Source organism: Primulina tabacum, chromosome 6 (genome assembly GCF_025594145.1).
Source record: "Primulina tabacum isolate GXHZ01 chromosome 6, ASM2559414v2, whole genome shotgun sequence".
Classification (NCBI taxonomy): Eukaryota; Viridiplantae; Streptophyta; class Magnoliopsida; order Lamiales; family Gesneriaceae; genus Primulina; species Primulina tabacum.
In genome coordinates this window covers 10599030-10620688 of record NC_134555.1, presented here as the reverse complement: position 1 = coordinate 10620688, position 21659 = coordinate 10599030, and the positions used below count along the sequence as shown (strand labels likewise).

Sequence of the window (21659 nt, the reverse complement as noted above, 5' to 3'; positions counted from 1 at the left end):
AATATCGGACCGAGGAAGTTGATTATAATAATATTCTTCAGACTATTTGCATTGAGGGAGCGGAGTGGCGAATGAGAGACAATGTGCATTTAAGCCTAGCCAAATCTTATCTGAAAAATGTTGCCAAAGATTGGTATTCCTTCATTTCGGCTAGGATTAAGCCTACTGACCATACTACTACCGTCATCAAGGAGAGGGCAATTCTGACTTTTTGCATCTTAACAGGAAAGACGATTGATTTAGGTCAATTTCTTCAGAACTCAATGCTAGATTATGCAAAAGGTAACTCTCCTAGTGGACTCCTCCATCATTCTCTTATCACAGACCTATGCCATTATGCGGGAGTGACTTGGGCAGCAAATGAAGAATTGTTGAAATCAAAAAATACCATTGTGGTAATTCAACCACATAGGTCACTGACATCTGATCAACAAGATACACGTGAAGCTCAGAGATAATTCAACAGAAGAGCTGCTGAAAGACGTGCCCATGCTCAGGCCCAACAACAACAAACACAACCGCAACCAAGAAATGTGCGAGATAGATCAACTCATTTGGAAGAAGAGATGCGCCAACAATGCCAAGACATGGACGAGTTTTGGTTTAGGACCGATACATTCATGGATTATATGATGGATTTCACGTCTGTCTTGGCTCAACAATTTCCATCAGCTTCCACATCTGGTAATCCATTTCCACAACCTCCGCAATGGCCGCCCGCATATGATCCTCTGGAGTACCACCCACCACAAGAAGGAGCAGATGATGAGGATAGCAATGACCACTGGGTCATTGTGAGAACCCGAGATTTTACGATCCGAAGCAAATCAAGTAAGTAATACGAACTTGAAATTTTACTAAAACTAAGCTCAAAAATGTTTGTTCCAACTAAATAACTTGAATATTAACTTAGATTTTCATTAAATTTAACTCGAGGAAGCAACTTCAAAGCTCGGGAATGAGCTCAACAGGAGGCCAAGCTACAAGTAATTCGCATCCATCAAAGTATTGTCACGGGAGGAGTAAAACCCCAGCTCAAGACCATGATCTGTCAGCTCAAAGCAGCTCAACCAAGTTGTCCTAACAGGACCAAAAAGGGAGCTGTAAGTTGAGCTAAGGTTTGGACAAATTAAGTATGCAAGAAATAACCTTTGAGTAAAACCATGAAGGAGCTAAGGGAGGAACTAAATGACTAAGACACATTAATGATGCAAGAAATGACCCTATAGAAGATCAAGGTGACTCTTGTAGAGTGCATGAGATTTTGAACCACAATTAAGGCTAACCTTGGACTTGAGGAATGCATGGGAGTTTGGACTATATTCATGGCTAATCTTGGACCCCAAGATTTTGGCCAAGGGGCTAGGTGAAGGGGCTATCTTTGGCCTATAAATACCACATCAAAGGGAAGGAAAAAGTGCTCCAAGAATGACACTAAAATTTTGGTTCCCCTCACCCCTCACAAATCTCAGCCGAAGTCAAAGAAGAAGGAGGAAAGAATTTCGTGCAGTCCAGAGTTGCTTTTCCGTGTCGAAGTGCTGCCCGACCGAAGACAATGTTTGTTAAAGTTGCGCCGAAGTGCTGTCGAAATTTCAAGATGAAGCTTCATACAAGAAATCAGTAAGTGGGCTTTTGTTTTACGTATCTTCTTTCTATTTTTAAACCTTAATATAGATAACATGACATGCATGTTGGTATGTTTTTTTCGAAATATTGGTTTGTTCCGTTGAAAAATTCGATCGATTATGTTTTCTTGCTATGCTTCGAATTCTTTTGATTCCGCTGTGCATGTCTAAAAGTTTGAACTCTGAGAAATTTGATAAGTTCTGTCTGTTACCTCTGAACTCTTTGTTACACTGTTACGAGTCAATTTGAAATGGGACGAGAATTGCGATTCTGTCTGGCCCCCAATGGTGGGCATAAAACCATTTCTGTTTGGCCCCCAATGGTGGGTATAAAACCATTTCTGTCTGGCCCCCACCGGTGGGTATAAAACCGAGTTCTGGCCTCACCCCTTAGAGGAGTAACATATTGGGGATAATTTGACCATGGAAATGAGATGAGTAACAGTGTTCTGTTGGTTATAATCTGATCTGTTTCTGAACCGTTCCGAAAAATCTGATTTGTTCTGAATTATCTTTCTCATATTTGTTCATTTCGATATGATAAGTTAAAGGTAATAAGATTTGAAAGATTGTTAAAGAACTGTTTTAAAGAATTAAGTTCTATATGTATTTTTGGATTCGATCGACCCCCACTTGCTGAGTGTTTTCCCAAAAACACTCACCCCCATACAATTTCAGATAAAAATGAAGAACAAATAAATGAGGAGGAGCAGGAAGCTTTCTAGGGTTGTGATCGATGATCAAGAGCAAGAATCAATTTATCCCTTTTGTTTAAGTTTTCCGCATTTCGCAACTCTGATGTATTTTATTTCATTTTCATTGTAAGACAATACTTTATTTATGAAAAAGACTGGTTTGATTTGATACGAGGCTTTATTGTTTGCAATATAATTTTTAAACAATGCCGGATGTCACCGATGCTTCGGACTCGGGGCGTGACATTTAAGTGGTATCAGAGCCGTCAGGTTCATAATCCCGCTGGAATTTTGATAGACAAAATTTGGCGAAGTCAAATTTTGGCAAAAGCCTAGTGTATCCCAATTTGAGTCCAACTTTCACCCGTTCTTGAAGTCTAACTTTCACCTGTTTCCTAAATTTCGAATAGACTTAAAAAATCTATCCCTTCGATCATTCCACAAACTCTGAATATCGAAAATTTTCCACGACAACTTTGTTTCTACTATTTGTGCCTTTCTATCCTTTGTACGATTATGATGCTTTGCTTTCAATTTTTATCCTAGGAAATGGCAGGCAGACCACCCCGAAACAACCGTAACCCCCGTGGTGCCAACCAAAATGAAAATCCACCACCACCCAGAGTGAATCTCAGTCAAGAGGATATGATGGCAATAGCTACTATCGTGGCTGCAACGTTATAAGGATTCGTGAACCCATTGGCTAACGCCATCCAACCACCACCTGAACCGCAACCGCGTGGGATTAAGTACCATTACGAATCTCTCAGAAGGAATCGAGTTCCAACTTTTGATGGGAACCCAGACCCAGAAGTCAGCCACAACAGGCTCAAGAACGTCGAAACACAACTACATTTACAGGAGATACCTGAAGAACTGAGAGTGGAGGTTGTAACACCGTTTTTGGAAGACCGAGCTAGGAAATGGTGGGAAACTGTGTTGCCATCTTTGGCAGAAGTGGAAGAGATCACATGGCAGATTTTTAAAAGAGAATTTTTGAAATAATATTATCCCGCTGAATTTCGACTACAGAAGTTGGGTGAATTCGAAAACTTCAAACAGGCTCCGGACATGTCAATGATGGAATACACTTCACGGTTCAACGATCTGGGAACCTATGTCCCAATGATCATGTCAGATGAAACATTAAAAATGCATCGATTCAAGAAGGGACTCAACAGTCGAATTCAGTCGGCATTGGCAGTATTCAAGCCAAACAGTTTTGCGGATTTGATGGGCGCTGCAATGAGCGCAGAAACTGATATCAAGCGACGCGAGGAAGAAAACAAGAATAAAAGACCGATGAGCAGTCAATCTACTCAGAATGGTCCCAAGTTTAAGAAACCAAATTATTCAGGTGGGTCTTTCAAAGGAAATTCTAGCAGTGCTGGTAACACCGAAGGAAAGTGGTATGATACATGCCGACAGAAACATGTTGGAGAATGTCATCGGAAGACATGCACTTGTTTTAAGTGCGGAAAGGTGGGTCATAGAATTAAAGATTGTCCAGACAACAAGGACAAAGGGATGGGGCCCAGCAAGCAACATGAAAAGAAGACTAATTCTCGGGTTTATGCAATAACCCAAGAGGAAGCTGATAACACCAATGAAGTGGTGGCAGGTACCATCTTACTCAATAAAATGCCTGCATATGCTTTGTTTGATTGTGGTGCCACACATTCATTTGTGTCTAGAAGATTTGCTAAAAAGCTTAAACTTGAGCATGATATTCTTAGTGAACCGTTAAGAGTAGCAACACCTGGTAGCAAAACAATTGAAACACACAAAGTGTATCGAAACTGTAAAATTCGTATCAGCAATCAAACTTTTAAAGTGGAATTAATTCAACTCAATATGGTTGAGTTTGACATCATCCTTGGAATGGACTGGTTAGCCAAAAACCATGCCATAGTAGACTGTCAAAAGAAAGATATTAGACTTCAAACTACGACAAAAGGGGAAGTCGTATATCACGGAAAATCCAAAGAAAGAAAATCTCTACTATCGGCTTCACAAGCCTGGAAAGCTATAAAGGGAGGAGAAGAAATTTACTTGGCAGTGATCAATGAAATCAAAGAAGAAGAAGTCCCAAAGTTGAAGGATATTCCAATTGTTCAAGAATTTCCAGACGTTTTTCCCGAGGAACTACCGGGAGAGATACCAAATAGGGAAGTAGAATTTGAAATCAATTTGGTCCCTAGTGCTGCACCAATATCAAAGGCACCATACCGAATGGCTCCAGCTGAATTAAAGGAGCTAAAGGAGCAACTTCAGGAATTACTGGATAAGAAGCAGGTTCGTCCTAGTGCATCCCCGTGGGGAGCCCCAGTGCTTTTTGTAAAGAAAAAGGACGGAAGCATGAGGCTATGTATTGACTACCGGGAGTTGAACAAGATCACCATAAAGAATAAGTACCCACTCCCAAGAATAGATGATCTTTTCGATCAGTTAAAGGGAGCTAAGGTCTTCTCAAAACTAGATCTGAGAAGAACACAGAGAACATCTGCGTCTCACTTTGCAGACACTTCGAGAAAAAGAACTATATGCCAAATTCAAGAAATGTGAATTTTGGTTTAAAAGTGTGGCGTTCTTAGGACATATAATTTCTGAATTAGGAGTATCAGTAGACCCTAAGAAGGTAGAGGCAATCAAAGATTGGCCACAACCAAAGACAGTGACTGAAGTCAGGAGTTTTCTGGATTTAGCAGGCTACTATAGAAAATTTGTGGAAGGATTTTCTTCGATAGCCATTCCACTCACCAAACTTACTCAGAAAAATTCGAAATTCATTTGGAATGAAGAATGTGAAAGAAGCTTTGAAACCCTGAAGACAAAACTCGCATCCACACCAGTACTAGTTCTTCCCGAGTATGGTAAGAATTTCACTGTATACAGTGACGCTTCAAAGGGAGGATTAGGGTGTGTGCTTATGAAAGAGGGTCAGGTAATTGCTTATGCCTCACGGCAACTAAAACCATATGAGCAGAATTACCCCATTCATGATTTGGAATTAGCCGCAGTGGTATTCGCGCTTAAAATCTGGAGGCACTACCTTTATGGAGTAAAATGCGAAGTTTTTACTGATCACCAGAGCCTCAAGTACATTTTCACTCAAAATGAATTAAACATGAGGCAAAGAAGGTGGATGGAACTTCTCAAGGACTATGATCTGTCAATCAATTATCATCCGGGTAAGGCAAATAAGGTGGCAGATGCTTTGAGCCGAAGGAACCCTGGGAAAGTGAACTTATCTTCATTGTCTGTACAACTAGGTCTCCGAGATGACGTCAAATTGAAGCAGAGTCAAGACACCTCCATTCTTAAAATTAAAGAACAAATCCAAGAAGGAAAAGCTCCAGAATTTCAAATTGATGAAAATGGAATACTCTGGATGAAAAGACGATTGTATGTGCCAAACGTCGATGGAATTCGAGAAGAAGTAATGGCCGAGGCGCATAAATCGAGATTTTTGGTACATCCAGGGAGTACCAAAATGTATAGAGATCTGAAAAATAATTACTGGTGGAACGGAATGAAGAAAGACGTGGCTGTCTTTGTTTCCAAGTGCCTAACCTGTCAACAAGTCAAGGCAGAGCATCAACGGCCTGGGGGACTTTTACAGCCATTGGAAATACCAATATGGAAGTGGGATAGTATCTCCATGGACTTTGTAGTCGGGCTACCAAAATCAATACAAGGTCATGATGGAATTTGGGTAATCGTTGACAGATTGACTAAGTCGGCACATTTCTTACCGATGCGGATGACTTACAACCTGGATAAGCTCGCTACCCTGTATATGGACAACGTAGTGAGGCTACACGGAGTCCCGACAAGTATACTGTCTGACAGAGATCCAAGATTTGTATCAAGATTTTGGAAAAGTTTCCAAAAGGCTATGGGGGCGAAAGTTACTCTCAACACGGCCTATCATCCTCAGACGGATGGCCAAACTGAAAGGGCAATTCAAACCCTCGAGGATATGCTAAGGGCATGTGCACTAGATTTTTCTGGAAATTGGACTGAACAGTTACCTTGATAGAATTCGCCTATAATAACAGCTATCATAGTAGCATCAAGATGGCTCCGTATGAAGCTTTGTATGGTAGAAAGTGTAGGTCGCCTCTATATTGGGACGAAGTCGGAGAAAAAGCCGTTACTGGACCAGAGCTTGTTCAATTAACCGTTGAAAAAGTAGCCATAATCAAGGAAAGACTCAAAGCAGCACAAGATAGACAGAAGAGTTGGGCCGATCTGAAGAGAAGACCCTTAGAGTTGGAAATTGGTGAAAAGGCTTACGTCAAGGTCTCCCCCATGAAAGGAATAGTTCGGTTCAATAAATCCGGAAAGCTAAATCCGAGATATGTGGGACCGTTCGAGATACTGGAGAAGGTAGGAACCTTAGCCTACCGATTAGCGTTACCACCAGATATGGCCAGAATACATAACGTTTTCCACATCTCACAGCTGAAGAAGTATGTCCAAACTCGAGTCATGTACTCAAGGTTACACCATTGATGATTGAAGGAAAACTCAACGAAGAACTTAAATATGAAGAAGTCCTAACCCGAATAGTGGACTCAAAAGACCAAGTGTTGAGAAACCGGACAATACCTTATGTCAAGGTACAGTGGTCAAATCACTCTGAAATGGAGGCAACTTGGGAACTCGAGGAGAAAATGCGATCACAATACCCTCATCTATTCGAAAGAACAAGTTAATGCAAGTTTCGAGGACGAAACTTTTAATAAGGAGGGAGGGATGTGAGAACCCGAAATTTTACGATCCTAAGCAAATCAAGTAAGTAATACGAACTTGAAATTTTACTAAAACTAAGCTCAAAAATGTTTGTTCCAACTAAATAACTTGAATATTAACTTAGATTTTCATTAAATTTAACTCGAGAAAGCAACTTCAAAGCTCGGGAATGAGCTCAGCAGGAGGCCAAGCTACAAGTAATCGCATCCATCAAAGTATTGTCATGGGAGGAGTAAAACCCCAGATCAAGAACACGATCTGTTAGCTCAAAGCAGCTCAACCAAGTTGTCCTAACAGGACCAAAAAGGGAGCTGTAAGTTGAGCTAAGGTTTGGACAAATTAAGTATGCAAGAAATAACCTTTGAGTAAAACCATGAAGAAGCTAAGGGAGGAGCTAAAGGACTAAGACACATTAATGATGCAAGAAATGACCCTATAGAAGAGTCAAGGTGACTCTTGAAGAGTGCATGAGATTTTGAACCACAATTAAGGCTAACATTGGACTTGAGGAATGCATGGGAGTTTGGACTACATTCATGGCTAATCTTGGACCCCAAGATTTCGGCCAAGGGGCTAGGTGAAGGGGCTATCTTTGGCCTATAAATACCACATCAAAGGGAAGGAAAAAGTGCTCCAAGAAAGACACTAAAATTTCGGTTCCCCTCACCCCTCACAAATCTCGGCCGAAGTCAAAGAAGAAGGAGGAAAGAATTTCGTGCAGTCCAGAGTTGCTTTTCCGTGTCGAAGTGCTGCCCGACCGAAGACAGTGTTTGTTAAAGTTGCGCCGAAATGCTGTCGAAATTTCAAGAGGAAGCTTCATACAAGAAATCAGTAAGTGGGCTTTTGTTTTACGTATCTTCTTTCTATTTTTAAAGCTTGATATAGATACATGACATGCATGTTTTTTATGTCTTTTTCGAAAATATTGGTTTGCTCCGTTGAAAAATTCGATCGATTATGTTTTCTTGCTATGCTTCGAATTCTTTTGATTCCGATGTACATGTCTAAAAGTCTGAACTCTGAGAAATTGATAAGTTCTGTCTGTTACCTCTGAACTCTTTGTTACACTGTTACGAGTCAATTTGAAATGAGACGAGAATTGTGATTCTGTCTGGCCCCCAATGGTGGGCATAAAACCATTTCTGTTTGGCCCCCAATGGTGGGTATAAAACCATTTCTGTCTGGCCCCCACCGGTGGGTATAAAACCGAGTTCTGGCCTCACCCCTTAGAGGAGTAACATATTGGGGATAATTTGACCATGGAAATGAGATGAGTAACAGTGTTCTGTTGGTTATAATCTGATCTGTTTCTGAACCGTTCTGAAAAATCTGATTTGTTCTGAATTATCTGTCTCATATTTGTTCATTTCGATATGATAAGTTAAAGGTAATAAGATTTGAAAGATTGTTAAAGAATTGTTTTAAAGAATTAAGTTCTATATGTATTTTTGAATTCGATCGACCCCCACTTGCTGAGTGTTTTCCCAAAAATACTCACCCCCTTACAATTTCAGATAAAAATGAAGAACAAATAAATGAGGAGGAGCAGGAAGCTTTCTGGGGTTGGTGATCGATGATCAAGAGCAAAAATCAAGTTATCCCTTTTGTTTAAGTTTTCCGCATTTCGCAACTCTGATGTATTTTATTTCATTGTCATTGTAAGACAATACTTTATTTATGAAAAAGACTGGTTTGATTTTATACGAGGCTTTATTGTTTGCAGTATAATTGTTAAACAATGCCGGATGTCACCGACGCTTCGGACTCGGGGCGTGACAGTCATTGCCCGAGGTATGTGTATTCCCCTAACTTTAACGATCATTTACATCGAGGGCGATGCACATATTTAAGTTTGGGGGAGATTTATTTATATTTGCTTGTGTGTTTGTAGTGTTTATTTATATTTGCTTGTGTGTTTGTAGTGTCATTTAGTTTTATTTGAGTGTTTTATTTATTGTGTGTTTGTAGTGTCATAGTCATGAAAATTTTTGAAATGGCCAATGAAGAACAAAATTTGTGTATTGAGAAGAAATGTCATGTATTTCATTCATGTTCATAATCAATTGGAAAATTTAGAGAACAATAATGAGATTTGGTAAGTTTGAGACTTATAATTTCTGAACAACTCTGTGATTTTCATTTGACATTGAAATAAATTTTTGCAAACACCTATATGATTGAGGCAATCTTTGATTTTATTTGGGCCTATTTATATTGTTCATAAATATATATTTGAAGCCTTCTTGAGCCTATATGAGAAAAGAATTGTGTTCTTGAAATTTCTTGGAAGCCAAGCACTTTTCTTTTGAATATATATGTATTTGGTTGATGCATTGAGACACTATTTTTCACGATGATTAGATTCTACTCTGCGGTTGTGAATTGAGATTTTGTCTATAACTATCCAAACAACACTCGAGGAGAAATACGGACAACTTATGATTTAAGAATGATTTAGGTGATTTTTTTGATCGATTGAGCCTTTTAAGCTACCAAATAAAAATAATTTATCATTTGTCACCTCTTTGAGCTTATATGAATCGAATGACACACGTAAATATGTGTAAAAGACCCCCATTCGATATTTTTTCAAATATCCTACGGTTACCACCCCGTTGAATATCTTAAACATTAATTTCCTACCTTATAAAGGGAGTAAGAATTCAAAGGACTAAAAAAAAATATTGAAATTCTCCTACAAAAGAAAAGTTCGATGAAATGAATAAAAAAATGGAGATAAAAGAAAAAAGTGGAGTTTGCAAAAGAGATAAAAATTCAACTTACTCCCTTATTTGAATTCCAAATCTTCATTTGTAGCCATGAGCCAAGACCTAACATTACAAGCATTGCAAATCCTATTGACCAAGTCATAGTTGTCCAATATACTAGTGGAGCGGGATTGGGAGGATCAAGCCTATGGACAATCGATAAACACTTACATTGAGTACGAATCTTGATCAACTTTACCCACACCACATTGCATCAAATATTTATTGGGTACTCCTTTCTTGAATGAATATTGCTTTGAACCCAATTTTTACCGAAAAAGACCTCTTGATTGTGATTGTAAAAATTGAAATCAATTGAAAATGTTTTGAAACATGAGTTGAAGATGATTATAAGTTTAGAAAATTAACCGATTTCATGATTATATCCGAATAAATAATTGATTGGATTGTTTTGACTGGTCATATATTGAATAATGAATGCATGAAGAGTTAATTAAATTATCTTGAGGCCAAGTTCTTTAAAGTATTTCATTACTTGTTTGTTTGTGTTGTTTTGTTTTGCTCGGGACTAGCAAAATCCTAAGTTTGGGGGAGTTTGATAAGTGAAATTTATTGCACTTTTATTACTTGTTTTTAACTTGGAATTTTATGATTCTTGAGCAGGTTTTATGTGATTTGTTATTGTTTTTGTTGTTGTAGTTTGGAAGCTTAGAATGAGAGTTTGGAGTATTAAAGTGTTGAATTGGAAAGTTCAAAAGATAAAAAAATACAGAGGCCATATCGCACCCACGTTCATCTTTACACCGCACCCGCGGTGTCACACTGCACCTACGCTAAAATCAATACCGCACCTGCGCGCGCACACCAGAACCAACAACGCACCCGCGGTGTCCTCTTGACCGCACCAGCGCTCCTTGCAAGACAGAATCCGGAAAATCTGTATTTTTGTGTGCTGCGCATGGAAGTCCAAGATTTTGGTTTGTTGCGAATTGAGGCTTGTCTGGGACTATAAAAAGACATCATTTACTTACCATCTAGGGTATTGGGAGCCAAGGAAGGAGTAGAGGTGGCTGCTAGAGGATTGAAGATCCAAGTTCATCAAGTTCTTGGGAAACTTTTTGCACAACTCCGGGGACGGAATCAGCACTTCAAACTCTTGTTCTAAGTTCTTCTTTCTTTTATTTTTCAGTTGATATGTATTGTTTTCAAACAATGTTTTGTTGTTTTGCTTGTGTTATTATGAACTAATTCTTTTTTCTAGAGGAAAGATGGAACAAAACTAAAAACCATGTGTTAGAATCTATGAACTAAGTTATTTAAGTTCTTCATATTGTTCATTTGTATTGTTCTAATCTTAATGATTTCAATTTATTGGCTATAATTTGAATGATTTATATGTTTACAATTTATCACTCGGAAGAGGAAATTATAAACAAGAAATGGAAAAATACATCAATGGTATTTATAGAGTTCGGGAGGGCCTATAATGCTATCGAAGCTCATAGAGAATCTAGTGCTTGATGTGTTATTTATTTGTAGATTTTTGATGGGAACGTTGCAATCCATTTTTAGATAATTACAGTCTACTTAACACTCGGGAGAGGGAGTAGATAATTATAGGATTCTTGGCTAATGAATAAGAAGGATTATTATAACATAGCTACAAGAAATTACACATGGTGAACAGTTGCGTGAAATCGGACCTCTAGATCTTTTATTCCATTGTTAATTGCTATAAATTGGTGTTACATTTAAATCCATTTTCAGTTTAGTTATTCTTGCAAAAAAATCTTTTAATTGATTATTCTAAATAAAGTTGAGACTATTTTAATCACAAGTACTAATATACATTTATATACACATTCCTCGTGGGATCGACACTTGTACTCAAAAATACATTTTACTATAAGTTGACGTCGTGCGCTTGCGAGCAATCAAGAAAACACTCAACAATAAGTTTAAAATTAGCGAAATTTTGTCCTCGGAAACCTGTAGAGGGAAATAAGAATACCAAGAACTTATGGGTTAATTGTGGAAATTTTCGAAATTAAGGACTTATTGGGTAATTTTTGAGGAAATTAAGAAATAATTTTGCAGTTATTGTGGAATTTGGGGACTAGTTTAGCAATAAGTAAGAATTGAATGATTTTAATGATAATAATTTTCGATGATTTAGGCTTGAAAGAATATTTAGAACCTTGAAATATCTTGGTTATAACATTATAAGGAATGTTAATCAAGGGTTTTTGTAGGATGAATCAGTATTTGACTTGAAAATCTAAGCGTTAGTGGATGAGTTAGAGATTTTAATGTTGAATTATGGTAGGATGATGAACGTTTTGAGGATAATATAAGGAAAGTAATATGCGATAAGCGTGGTCATCCATCTTTTAATAACGAGAATTGTAAGAAAATTTGAAAATCGAGGTTATAATAACATATCACTAAATCATCATGGGGCGGTTTAAGTTGCGATTCCGAAGCGAGAATTTAGAAGGTAAACTTAATTGGGATCAAGGAGACGTAAGGACATTCTAGAACCTAATTTTTATTAGAGTATCGCAGCAGAAGCGTGAATTATTGGGATACTAGAACTAAGTCTAAACTTTTGATTATTAATGATAAGCGAATTTTGAGGACGAAATTCAATTTAAGAGGGGAAGATTGTAACGCTCCGAAAATTTAAAGGTCCACGTAAACCACATGCATGCAAGCTATGAAATTCCTTGTGTATTTAAATTAAATGTTTTAATTTCATGGATTAAATATGTTGTGCATTTTGACATGTTTAAAATATATTTTTCTACATGGTTGTATTAAAATGTATTTTTAAAGGTTATTCGAGTTGCGATCGAGGAACGGAGACCAAGGGCTGAAAAATAGAAAATATTTTTATTCAAGAATTATTTTTAATTATTTAAAATATGATTGATGCTTTTTCTTATTTTTGAAAATAAGGAATTTTGAGGTGATTTTATACGACGGGACGTAATTTTTATCGGTGTTGGATTTTCAACAAAAAATACGAACTTTTTGGCAACCCGACTAATAAATTCACAAACTTTATTAAACAAAATATTTTAATTAAGCACTAATGGGCTATTTGAGCCTAAATAACTTTCCTAATGGGCCTAAGCTATGTCAGTGTTTTATTTACTATTTTAAGTGCAAAAAACACCACCCCATACCCAACAATTTTACACGCCCCGCTCCCCTAACACATCAAAACTCCTTTCATCCAAACACACGGCACACACATCATAATTAAGAGGAAAATTAGAAGGTTTGCAAGGGTTCTTCAAGCCATCGTCTTCGTGCCATCATTCTTCGATTCGTCAAAGTTAAATCTTGCGTTAAATACACAAAGGCACGCTATATTTTTCCCTTTTACTCATCTATCACACCATAGTAATTGTTTGAACATGTTTAGCATGAAAACTAAGGAAACTTTGTTATATTTTCGTTTATGCATCAAGGGTGATTTTTAAAACATGAGTTTTGATCCAAAGATCATGAATTACATGTACATAAGGGCCTGCCATGATTAGGAGTTGAAAGGGGATTGTTTTACACAAGTTACATGGTCCTAGAACACACACGAAAGGCTGCACACAAGGAAATAATAAGCTGGAACCATCTTTCTATGTTTGAGGATCATAGGGCACGGGTGAGGGGAAACTTGGTGCATGGCTTGGCTTGGCTGGACCAGGGCTAGGGCTAGGGTCATGTATGAGTCAGGGAGAGAGTCTTATCCACGCTAGGACTCGAGCACCAGGGCTGGGAAGGAGTCCTAGCAAGCTAGGAACCCCAACCCGTGAAGCCCAGCGGTAGCCGCGCAGGTACAACAGCTTGTGCAGGGAGGAAAGGCTCGGCCAGGGGGCTCTAGGGCTGGGCTAGGTCGACTCTTTGGGGTCCTAGGAGGGTGAATGAGGGGCTGGTTCAAGGGTTGGCTCGTTGGTTAAGTGGCTAAGCAAGAAAACATGGAGTCCTAGTCTAGGTGGGTTCTCGGCCATGCTTGTGCTGAAGTGGGGGCTTTGGTTTATAAGCTTGGATTGAGTATTTTTATTCTAAGGGTCCAGGAGGATCCGTAGAGGGGCTGGGCAGGGTCCGGTTTGAGGTGGTCCGAGCTTGGCTCGAGAAAAATTGAATCTGGCTCGAAGGGTTTGGGTTGGTTCGAATTAGGGTCTTCCTCTGGGTTTTAAAATCGAAACATGGCTCACGGGGGCCAGTCATGGTTCCCAAGGGCAAATAATTATTAAAAGTCTAAGTTTTTAATATGAGAATTTTATATTAAAGTTTGGTTAATCCGAGATTTAAAACATATTAATATATTTTGTTTAAAGACTAATTTAAAAGTCATCGATTTAGGCTAAATAAAAATATGAAAAATTAATGTAAGTTTAAATAATTATTTGGGACATGTTACAGTCAATGGAATTAAGAAAATGTCAAAACGTGAAATTTTATTTCTAGGGGTAAAACGGTAATTTTACACTAAAAAATTAGTAAACGTCATGGCAGTATCCTGGATGATGTTTTATATGCTAAAATGTTTATTTTAAATTTTTATGAATTTTTATATGCTAAAATATTTATTTTAAATGTTTATGGATTTTTAATATGTTAAAATGTTATTTTAAATGGTTATGGATTTTTATGATGGAACGATAATGTTAAAAGATATGTTGCATTCTTAATTTAAAAGAAAAACGTTATATGCATGCTTAATTTTATAAAGTGGTGAGAATACGAAACGTTAAAGGAAGTGAAGTAATTGTGACTAATACGATGATACAAATGGAGATATCATGAGATAAAAGATCCCAGAGTGAGCCCGTTTACCGGAGAATGCCCAGAGAGAGCCCGACGATCGTATTTCCAATGACATGATATGTTAAGACGTAAGGCCAAGGCCCAGTTGGCGGGTGAGAGTATCGCTGGTGTCCCCGCCGTCTAGTACTGTGGTTACATGTAGATGGATTCATCGCCCAATACGAATACGAAATCACAATTAACGATCTGAATTCAACGAAAATGAATATGGATATGAATATGTTTATGTTGATATGAAAAGGTTGATTTGAAAATGTCTATGTTTGAAGTTTATGCATCTTGATGAAAATGATATTTTAAGTACAAGTATTTTTCATGTTGTATGTGATTTGTATATGTAGTACTTGTTATCAAGATTATGGTGTGTTGAGTCTTTAGACTTACTAGGTGTGATTGATGCAGGTGATTATGATCATATTGATAATGGAGGTCTTGATGATTGACTTTGCTAGACTGAAGGTGCACATAACCCGAGGACCGACGCTAGTTTTTCGCGCTAGTTTACGATTCATGATTTTAAGTTATGTTAAAGAATTTTTTATGACTTTGATTATGTATTGAGAGGTTGATAGTAGGGGCTATACCTTTCGAATAATGTTTTTAAGCTTGGTAAACGTTTGACGATTTTACGATTTGAACTATTTCCATTGATTTTTAAATGTTAGTTGGTTGTTTTATTTTAAAATGGTGTCAAAGCATTTTTAAGCATATATATGTATATTTCGAATTATCAAGTTTAAGGAGGCAAAAAAAATTTCTAGTACTTTTTAATAAAACGAGTAGTGGACGTTTCACCAAGGGTGTGGTTCATGGGCTCACAAGGGTAGAATATATAATAAAAATGTTATTTTTAAAATTTGGGAAGAAAATAATGAGTTTTGAAGTTATCCGGGATTTAATCGTCGCACGAAACGTTAATTAAAGAATTAATTGAAAGACCTAAATTTAAACGAAATAAAATTATGAAAAATTATATTTAAGCTTATATAATTATTTAAGGTAAGCCCATGTCATTAAAAGTAAGAGAAAGATAAAATCGAAAATTTTTACGTTTAGGGGCAAAACGATAATTTTACAATTAGGAAAATATGTAAAAGTTTGGCAGCGTCTCGAAGGATCATAATGCATGTTAAATGATATTTTATGATTTAAAATGATAATTTTGATGATAATATGTTATTTTACGATTTATGGTAAAGCTGTGCAATTTTTACTGTTTAAAATGCTATTTTTTGAAAGCTGTGTCATTTTATGATTTTTAAGGAAAAGGAAAAATATTTTGAGAGATGTGAATTGACTGTGACATATGATATATGATTTGTGGGGGATCCGTTTCTGTGAGGACGGTGAACTTACAATTTTGTGGGGATGACGTGAGGGCCAAGGCCACAGAGAGACCCCATATACGGGCCAAGGCCCCAGAGGGACCCTATGTATGGGAAAAGGCCCCAGAGGATCCCGACGATCGTATTTCTACGGTGGAGCCTAGTGCACACCCCATGGGCCATGTGAAGCTGAAGACTGATCAGTCGACCAGAGAATAAAAGCTAGTCATTTTCAAGGATCAAACTTCACCTAAAATGACATATGATTGAAAGCTTTACGATTTTAATGATTTTATGATATAAGATTTATTGATGCTCAAAAATTATTTTTTAAATGATTTTTAAAGGATTTATTTATGCCTAAAGTTATTTTTAAATGATTTTACGAGTTATGATGCTTTAACGATTTTTAAATGGTTCAATTATGTTCAAAAGATTATTTTAAATAAAAGTATGATTTTTAATGCATGTGATTTTATATATATTATTTGTTATTCATGTTTAGAACGTGCTGAGTCTTTAGACTCACTAGGTTTGTATGATGCAGGATTTGATGATTTATGGGAGGCGCCGACGATTGAGTGGATCGAGTGCAACAGTACACACCCGAGGGCTTTTATGTTTCCGCACTAGCTTGTTAGATAAATTATTTAAAGATTATGTTAATGATCTTTATTAGAGATATTTTTATACTTTGTTTTATTGTTAGTTGATCTTTTTAAAGGTCGATTTAGGAGTTTTGGTTTGTCGGTGATTTAGGATTTATTTTATGCACTTGAGATCTCATATGCTAAATTATTATGATTGTTGATTATGTTGAATTATTATGATTTGTAGATATGTTAAGTTATTTTATTTAGTATTTTAGAATTAGTGATTTATGATTAGAGAAAAAAAAATAGTAGTGGTCGTTTCAGTTGGTATCAGAACCAAGGTTTTTCCCAAAGGGTTGTATACTGTCAATTCGATAAGATCAAGAAATCACGCCTCAAATATGTGAGTTTTTACTGCTTTTGTATTTTATAAGCTTAGAATTTCTTTAAATGCTTATATGATAAATGATAAAAATGCTAGTTGCATGCTGCATGAAAAATTTTAAATGCATGTTGGTTACGTGGTTGGACGACGTGTACAGAGATGCCTTCTAGAAGAATTTTGCGTAGGACTGATGAGGTTAGATAGGAGGAGGAGATTCCACAGCCTCCACCTGTTCAGGATGCTAGTGCCCGTGTACTAGTATGAAATTTTGACATTCTTACTTCATTACATTTACTGATGACTTCTCGAGGTATGAGTATGTGTATTTGATGAAATACAAGTTTGAAGCATTTGAAAGATTCAATGAATTCAGAGTTGAAGTAGAAAAACAATTAGAAATGAGTTTAAAAATACTTCGATTTGATTGAAGTGGAGAATATTTAAGTACTGAATTTCAAGTCTACCTTAAAGAGAATGATATTTTCTCTCAGTAGACTCCTCATGCCACACCACAATTGAATGGTGTGCCGAAATGTCGTAATCGAATATTGATGGACATGGTTCGATCTATATGATGAAATTTACTGAATTGCCGCCATCATTTGGGGATTTGCGCTTGAAAATGGGGCAATGTTATTGAATAATGTCTATACAAAGGCAGTTGATAAAACACTATATGAGATATGGATGGGAAAGCCTTCCAAATATTATTTTCTAAGGATATATGAAACGTCTGCTCATTTTAAAATTCTCCTGAACATTTTTTTTGTTTAAAATGCAATGGCGGTATCCATGTCTACATAAATACATTAAATTCGAAATCAGCTCACTGCTGAATAAAATAACTACAGTTGAAATTATGAAAAGAGCAACCAACCTAAACAATTACCGTTTAAAAATATAAGAAGTCATGCATACTAAAACCTGTCAAAACCCTCAACAAAATAAAATCATCAACCATTTAAAAAAGATGTTTAAACGTGTTCCCATAAAATCACATATTTGTGGAAAAGTACAAGGTCCTCGGGTTCTCGTGCGCACATAAAATCACATAAAAAAAGATGTTTAAACGTGTTCCCATAAAATCACATAAAAAAGATGTTTAAACATGTTCACATAAAATCACATATTTGCGGAAAAGTACAGCCAGCCTCGCCACTACAAGAAAAATGATTTTCCGCAGCACGTCATCAACAGCGTGCATTAAAAGCACGCTGCGAATACTACTTTTTAACGTCGTGCACCCATATGTGCGATGTTAATATTGTTGCACTTGACAGAAATAACGGCGTGCATTAAAAGCACGCTGCGGATAGTAATATCCACATCTTGCATTTATGTGTGCTGTTAATAAATTATATAAACGACAGCGTGCAGTTATATGTGAGCTGTTAATAACCTATGCAATTTTCGCAACGCACAATAAAGGCACGCCGTTAATAGTATTATTAACAGCATGCATATTTATGTGCGCTGTTAAAAGTAAATCATTTTTTTAATAAAAATCGTGTTTAGACATTAACGGCATACATTCATCGCACGCCGTCAATAGTATTATTCACGGAATGCGTATTATTAGCATGCTACGGAAAATGGGTGCGAATTTTTATATTAGCGACGGTTTAGGTGAAACCGTCGCTAATTTAAAGATTTAAAAACCGTCGCTATATTTAGCGACGATTTATAATTAACCGTCGTCGATTTAAAATCGACGACGATTTAATAAAAACACCGTCGTTTTTAGCGACGATTATTATTTACTGTCGCTAATAGCCATAAATAAGCGACATTTTATTAAAAAAATGTCGCTATTAGCGACAGTTCTATTTCAACCGTCGCTAATAGCGATGATTTAATAAACAACCATCGCTAATAGTCGCAAATTGCCTATAAATATCCGATTTCAGTTCCATTTCTCCTCCACACCACTTCACAACATTAAAAATTGTTCTTTTTTATACGATTTTAGTTTCGATTTAGATACGTTTTTTTGTTTAAATTTTTGGTTCAATTTTTTAAATGTTAGTTAAGATCATGAGTATTGTTATCATAGTTGTATTGTAGTTTTTTTAAAATAAATTATAAAAGTAATTTTTTTTAATTTTTACGAGAAATTTAGCAAAAACCGTCGCGAAATGTAGCGACGGTTAAAATTTAAAGACCGTCGCTGATTTAGCGACGAATTATAAACCGTCGCTAAATTAGCGACATCGTCTTCGGTTACGTACCGTCGCGGATTGACAAAACCGTCGCAGATTAGAGATGTTCTATGAATATTAACGGCGTACATTGCACGCTGCGGATAGTTGTATTAACGACGAGCATATGCACGCCGTGGATAATAGTATTAACAGTGCGCACATGTACGCTGTGGATAATCTTGAATTTTCAACAGCTTGCAACTTTAGAGCTTGCAAAGTGCGCTGCGGAAAGAGAATTTACGCGCTGCAAAAAGCCATTTTTTTTGTAGTGCACCTACTCATACTTCGGCACCTCCAGCCTCCTCATCAACAAAATCACCTGCATCATTCATACCTAGTGAGTCTAAAGACTCAACACACCTGTAACGTTATACGAGTACATATACATAACATGTAACAGTGAAAAGTACCGTAATCAACATATGTTTCATGATCTTAAAAGCATGAACTTAAACATATTGTAACGTAGCGTAGCGTGTCAAAACATATCTCAACATATCATCATATACGTGTTCGTTTTATTATTTGAATTCCGTTCATTAGCTGTGACTTTCGTATTATCATGTCAGTCGATGGATCCATCTACGTGTAACCGCGGTACCCGACGGCGGTGACATCAGCGACAGCATTACCTGTCCACTGATCCTTGGCCTTACATGTCATCGTGTCATCGTATTAGTCACAACCAACTCCCATCATTCAAAACATGTCATCATATTTATCACTTAATAAAATCATGCATATACGTAAATTTTTCTTGAAATCAAGCATACAACGTATTTTTCATATTTACATAAAAAGTTGTATTTATGATAACATAAAATTTAAAACATAACAAATCGTGCTTAGGGCGCTGCCAGGACAAAAATTTCGACTCGGGTGCAAAATGATCATTTTGCCCTTGGAAACCCAAAATGACCATTTTACCGCTGGACCTCTAAGTTTTAGCCCGAAGGCTTACCAAACTCCTTAAAACATCCTAAAACATATTTTTAAACATTTCTTAGACGTAAACTCGAGCCCAGTTTCAAAACATACACAATTCGTTTTAAAACTTGGACCAGGGTCCCGATTTTAACCCGAATCAACCCGAGATTTAACCAAATCTTTCCCAACTTAAACCATGACCTGAAAGTGATCTACCAACCTCTAATATACTTAGACCAGAAAACTTAAGACTCTCAAAATAAGCCTCAAAGGTTGCTGGCATTTTCTGCATAAAACATCTTCAAACCCTAATGCACTAAACTTGCCAATTTTCGACCCTAGGCTCTACCGGTTCGGACCAGCCTGGACAAATCCCTTCTTAGTCCACCTTAGGACCTTCCTGGACCGATCTAACCCAAGCTTGCAGCCCCATGCATGCTGGAACACGCCAACGCTTGCTAGTCACTAGAGAAGCACCACCCGCGGCCAACCTCTACTCAACCCGATCGATCGGCTTTGTGGCAAGTTCCAGCAGCGTTTGAGCCGTCCTAGGCCATGTCTCAGACCCACCAGGGTCTAGTCCAGAACTTGGATTGACCCTTGCACCGCCAGCTCAGTCCCATCCGCCGATCAACCCACAACCGAACCCTATCTCCAAGGAAAACTACCGACCCTCTCAACAACTCGCACCCTAACTAACTCCAGCACTTATTTCCCTTATTACTCAACGTGATTAAGACCCTTATCAATACCAACTGGCGGCCCCTTACATAACAATGCAAGAAAACGTGAGTTATGTAAAAAAAATATTGCATAATTCATGTCAAAACTTTGCAAAAAGGATGCCACTAAGGTAATTCGAAGAGTTCATCATGCAATTACATATATATCAGCATATAAATGATGTAAATGATGAGAAAAGAGATACAAGGCGTGCCTTTGCGTATTTACGCTCGAAAACTTGAAGATACTAGCGTAGAACGTGCACCAGAGACGTGGGAAGATTTTCATGAAAGGAGCTTGAGGAACTTGAGAGAAAAGCTGCTGTATTTTTTTTGAAAGTGTGCTGCTGAAGGTTGGGGAGGGACGGCCATGTTGAAGGGGTGGGGTGTTTAGGGTTTTGAAAGTAGGTTTATGTATAATATAATTAGTGTAATTGATCCTTAATTAAAATTAATGAGATTAAGTAGAATTTTAGGCCCATTATGGATAAAATAATCCCATAAAGCCCAAAAAAACTCCTGAAAAATATTTCGTTTTGTTACATTTTAGAAAATATTGCTCGAACCTTCAAAAAGTCCTCCGACTCGCTAAAATTTGCGTATCAGTTTAAAGTACGACTCGGCGAGTAAAAATACTCAACCAAGGCCCATTTTTAAAAAATCATACTTAAAAACACTTCATATTAATTAATTAAAATTAATCATTCAATAAAAATATTTTCCTAATAAATATCCTTGGTCTCTGTTCCTCGTTCGAGCATGAAATGCAACTTAAAATCATAATGCATGAAACTTTAATAACCCGTGAATTAAAACACATATTTATGCAATAAACATGCATTTAATGCATTAAAACAATTTAATAA

General features: G+C 37.0%; 1 pseudogene; it reads left to right on the top strand.

The window, feature by feature from the left end:
* The first annotated feature begins 587 nt into the window (after positions 1-587).
* LOC142550038 (polygalacturonase 1 beta-like protein 2) overlaps positions 588-21659 on the top strand; it is a 29962-nt pseudogene continuing 8890 nt past the window's right edge.